This window comes from Mercenaria mercenaria, unplaced genomic scaffold (assembly GCF_021730395.1).
Source record: "Mercenaria mercenaria strain notata unplaced genomic scaffold, MADL_Memer_1 contig_4740, whole genome shotgun sequence".
NCBI classification, from domain to species: domain Eukaryota; kingdom Metazoa; phylum Mollusca; class Bivalvia; order Venerida; family Veneridae; genus Mercenaria; species Mercenaria mercenaria.
This window is the reverse complement of record NW_026462992.1, coordinates 1-5,554: the sequence shown is the minus strand read 5'-3', so window position 1 is coordinate 5,554 and position 5,554 is coordinate 1. Positions and strand designations below refer to the sequence as shown.

General features: G+C 36.0%; 1 long non-coding RNA gene across 1 annotated transcript; it reads right to left on the bottom strand.

Annotated features, from left to right (window-relative positions):
• Positions 1–1,703: 1,703 nt before the first annotated feature.
• LOC123544155 (uncharacterized) lies at positions 1,704–5,471 on the bottom strand. The gene is made up of 4 exons (XR_008369527.1): positions 5,325–5,471; positions 4,666–4,779; positions 3,554–3,630; positions 1,704–2,650 (listed from the first exon to the last, which is right to left on the bottom strand). It is a non-coding gene; the product is annotated as an uncharacterized LOC123544155 (long non-coding RNA).
• Positions 5,472–5,554: the final 83 nt, after the last annotated feature.

The window sequence follows — 5,554 nt, the reverse complement described above, 5'->3', positions numbered from 1 at the left end:
CGGGTGGTTAAGTCCAAGTTTTAAAAGTGTTTTAAGGGTCGTATTGTATTTTTCTAATAGTTCAGACGATCTGTAGTAAAATTTACTAAAAGCTTTCAGTAGCTTATGATAACGGTAACCCTGTTGTAATAATTTCTTGGTGATATGAAGATTTCTGTCATTAAAATCATCTATCTTTGAGCAAGCTCTTGCAAAACAAATAAGCTGTGAAATATAGACACCGTATGGTGTTGCTCGAGGGACATCTCCATCAAGATGGGGAAAGTTGACAATTTCAAAATTAAAGTCGTCCCTTTTATCATATATTTTCGTTTCTAGATTATTATTCACATTTCTTTAAGTTTGAATCAAATCTATTTAATAATAAGTGCAATAGAGTGAAATGCACCAAACATTAACATGAGTGTCTAAGTAAAAAAGGCAGATAATTCATGAAATCCTGGTGCAAGAGTTATGGTCCTAGTATCATATGAAGTGAGTGATGTTATGGAACAACTATTTTAAGTTTGAATCAAAACCTCTTTGTAATAACAGAGATATAGTGAAAATGCATCGAAATGAACCTTAAATTCTAAGTAAAAGGGAAACATAATTCATGACATATTGCTGCTAGAATTATGAACCTTGAGTCATATCATGTGGGTGATGATGTGGAACAACTTTTTTACGTTTGAATCAAATCCATTTAGAAACAAGGCAGTCTGAAAGACAGCTAAATCCGCCGCCACTGCTATGGGTAGTGAAAGGGTAAACCTTTGACCTTAAGCAGTGACCTTGACCTTGAACGGACATGGCTGACTCATGAATTCTGCACAACGTCTTGATGAGGTGATCATTTGACCCAAGTTTGATGAAAATCCTTCAAGGGGTTTAGGAGATACAGAGTGGACAGGCTCAAACCTTTGACCTTCAGTTGTGACTTTGACCTTGAGTCGGCATGGCTGACTCATAAGTTCTGCACATTGTCTTGATGAGGTGATCATTTGACCCAAGTTTTATAGAATTCCTTCAAGGGCTTTAGGAGATATAGAGCCGACACAAAATGGAAGGCTCAAACCTTTGACCTTAAATTGTGACCTTGACCTTGAGCTGACAAGGCAGACTCGTGAGTTCGGCACATCGTCTTGATGAGGTGATCATTTGACCCAAGTTTTATAGAATTCCTTCAAGGGTTTTAGGAGATATAGAGCGGACACAAAATGGAAGGCTCAAACCTTTGACCTTGAGCTGACAAGGCAGACTCGTGAGTTCTGCACATCGTCTTGATGAGGTGATCATTTGACCCAAGTTTCATGAAAATCCTTCAAGGGATTTAGGAGATATGGAGCGGACACAAAAGTGTTACGGAAGGACAGATGGAGACCATTCCTATAACACACCCCCCCCCACCACTTGTGGCCGGGGATTAATAAGTGAGACAGAATGAAAGTGCATCAAAACTTCAAACTGAAATTCTAAGTAAAAGGGGAGATAATTCATGAAATATTGGTGCTGGAGTTATGATCCTTGTGTCATATGATGTGGGTAAAGATGACGAATAACTATTTTAAGTTTGAAACAAAGTCTTCGAGTAATTACTGAGATAAAGAGAAAGTTCATCAAAACTTTAACCAAGGCGACGCAGAAAAACGCCGAGGCCAAGTAGGACAGCTCTCCAAACTTCGTATATCTGAGCTAACAAAGTAAAATGTTTCCGTGTAACATTGACCTTTGAATCACTGCATCAAATCTTGCATGCAACAAGTTGGCTGAATAATACTGATAATAGAGTATCAATCCAGAAAGAAAAGAATTATGTACAGTCCTCAATGAATTGCACTCTTTGGACCTTCAAATGTCACCATGTTTTTGGAAAAAGAGTAGTTGAAATCGTGCAAGCAGTCCATCACCTTGTTAAAAGTTTTCTTTGCAAGAATAACTGAAAATGATGCTATATTTTATTTCAAATGTAATTTCTGGACAAAGATTTGACAGACAGGACTAGCAGACAGACGGAATAGCAGAATCCTGTATGTATAAAGAAAACTCACTTTCAAATGTAAGGGGTCTAATAACAACACATTTAACTAATACCAGTAAAATATCAGTCCTGTAATTATTTCAAAATAGCTTATGATGATATGTACTTGACACACTGTAAAGGGTTATTAGATAATAGATTCTATCAATGATAAGTAATGTAACAAAACTGACAAAGTTTGATAAATCAACTAATATATTATACAACAGATGGTAGTTTGTTTATTCTGTTGAATTCAACATTATTTTAGTTAGGTATGAAAGTCTGTATTTACACATCCTATTTATATTTTAGAGCACTGTCAATAACTTGTGTGATGAATTAAAAACAAATCACTCCTTGACATACTAAATCAAATCCTTGAAATTAAAATCCTATTTTCCGCAGTTTTCACACACTGTTGACTCTAAATCCTGAATCAACTTTGTTTGCTTTCATTCCTGTTGTAGTTTACTTGGGTATGTCTTTGATGACTAGTTATAAGAAATAAGATAAAGCAAGTTCTTTCTTTGTGGTATGAGTTCCATCATGAAAATAAGCCATTCTCATAGTCTCAAACAATGTGTAGTTTCTGTAGCCTGAAAGTGTTTGTCTCCATATGTTATCCATTTCTGTAACACCAATTCATTCCTGAAATAAAGAGTGAAAACATAAACTGAAGTGCACATTATCATTTAAATAGTTGTTTAATTAAAACAGTTAATTGCAGAAGAAACAAATATACAAGAAAAAGTTGTAAGTATATTTTTTTTTACTCTGCACCACCTTACACTGGTTCCATTGAAGTGTATATATATATCATTCAGTAGTAGCAAAAATAATATCCAAAAAACAAGAGTGTCATTGACCCTAAAGTGCTCACCTGTGTTCAAAGCTTCAAGTGTGTTTGTGTAATGGTACCAGTACAGATTTGGGCTTCTTCTATGTTAGCCTATATTGTACAATTTATTTGACCTGTCAAAACATGTTCCCGGCTTTCATTATATTCAGTCTGTTCATGCCTTAACAGGGGTATGGCCTTTTTGGCCTTAAGGCAATAATTTGGAGAATTATGGTAGACAGTCAAATCCTTATATCACATGCCGAATATCAAAGCTGTAGAGATAAAGAATTCAAAATCAGACTGGCAGTTTCTGTGATGAAAAATTTTAAAGTATTTTTTCCTTTTTGGCTGCAATGGAAACCAGAACTCTGCATGGATAACTTAGATTTGAAGTGCAATAAGCCCCCTTAACTAGAGGCCCACAGGAAACATGTCGGGCCCACCATTTGACCTCTGTGACCTTGACCTTTGAGATAGGAACATTGGGTTTGCAAATGCGCTCTGTCTTACTGAGATTAACATTCATGCCAAATATAAACATGATTTCTTCATGCATGTCAAAGTTATGGCCGAGAGATTCAAATCTAGACAGACGGACGGACACACATACACAGCACAGCCATTTGTGCTTGACAAAAATGCCATTTGTGCTTGACAAAAATATATGTAAACTTTAAAAGTAATTTAAAATATTGTCATAAAAATCTTACTGTTTAATGAAGGTTGTAACGCTGACTGCAGTATCTTTATTTGCTCAACGTCATTATACAATGTAGCATACAGGTTGCTGAAAACAAAAAGTTAATATGCATGTTTTTTTCTGAGAAATGAATATACAGCTCAGTAAACTGCTTTTAAATTTCAAGGTACTTAAGTAACTTTTCAATTTTTCACCTTTTTTATGTAACAGGTTATTAAATAAATTTGCTCCCTTCAGCTGAAATCTGTTAGAATAACTACAAGGTGCTTTTGTCACAAAAACATATGTCTCCCCCCTATGTATACCTTAAGCTCTGTCAGCCGTTTTATGCAGCGAGGCGGAACGTGTTCGCCATATGCAAAACTAGGCTTGGTTTTGATCACTGATTCACTCCTGTGAAGTTTCTTCGAAATCCAGCCAGCAGTTTGACATAAGAAAGCCGGCCAAGCTTAATCAGGATAGACGGACGGAAAGACAGACGGCAAAGGCAGAAACAGTATATCTCCGCCATGTGACACAATCATTTTTAATGTAAGCTTCATCAACTTGTAAATGAACAAGAGCTGTCTCCATAGGATGACACATGCCCCTGATGGCACTTTGAATGAATAGTTATGGCTGATGTTAGAGTTTAGGACCTTTGACCTACGGACCTGGGTCTTGCGCGCGACACGTCGTCTTACTGTGGTACACATTCATGCCCAATAATTTGAAAATCCATGCATGAATGACAAAGATATGGACCGGACAGGCCCATCAATGCACTATCATGAAATATGACCTTTAACGTCTAAGTGTGACCTTGACCTTTGAGCTACGGACCTGGGTCTTGCGCGTGACACGTCGTCTTACTGTGGTACACATTCATGCCAAGTTATTTGAAAATCTATCCATGGATGACAAAGATACGGACCGGACTCGAAAATTGCGGACAGACTGACAGACCGACAGACGGTTAAAAAACTATATGCCTCCCTTCTGGGGCATAAAAAAGAGCTATATGATCAAATGACCTATAATGTTAATTAAAGGAATGTTCAATATTTAAGTTTTCAACCGGTTCTTGCGGATTAATCAGAAAGAGAATTTATAATACCCTTTGAAACAAAATTCATAACTCACACAATTCAATGTGAAGATCAATTAAGCAGATCATGAGAAGAAGTTGTTTAGTTTCTTTTCTAGCTTTAGCTCTGGCAGTGAATGCAATCAAACTTCCTCACAATGGCTGGTCCTCTGAAAAAGAAATATTTATATCATGAATAAGTTTGAAAACATAATACTATGCATTCTTTCTGTAACTTCCGAGAAGATATTACACTGAACTCTCCCTAGGAAATATGTACCTACACATCGATTTGTGGGAAGCTACGTCCCCGACTGCTGGAATGTATTCTACAAAAAATGTGATGGTTTTCATGTCTTCGACAAGTTTTCATAACAAAACTGAGAGTAGGCATTAAATTTTAAGGTAGCAGACCACTACTGACCAGCATTTCAAATAGGAACTATTCAACTCCCTGTTTTCTTTCTACATTTTTTTTATTTATTGTTGTCAATTAATGACTGTGGAACTTTCTTGAAAAGCATGTGTACCAGGAAGAAGAGACGTTACCTAAAGATACATATAAAATGTCTTAAATGTTTAAGATTATATGTCATGAAACAATGACAGATTTTAAGTCGTGACCTTTAACCTGTATAGTATTCTGAAACTGGGTTTTATGGATTATCCAAACAACAAATTCATAAAAATATTTCTAGCAAATGTATACACTCACACAATTTGGTAAGGTGAAGTTTCTGTGGTTCATGAAAAAGTTGTTGAAATACTTTTTTCAGGATTTCATACACAATCTGGCAGCTCCAAAGTAATCAGACTATCTCACAATAACTTGTTCACTGAAAAAGAAATTTATTCTTATCTGTTAAAGTATTGTGAAAGTGTAACAAAATAATAATATGAGCCACGCCACAAGAAAACCAACATAGTGCATTTGCAACCAGCATG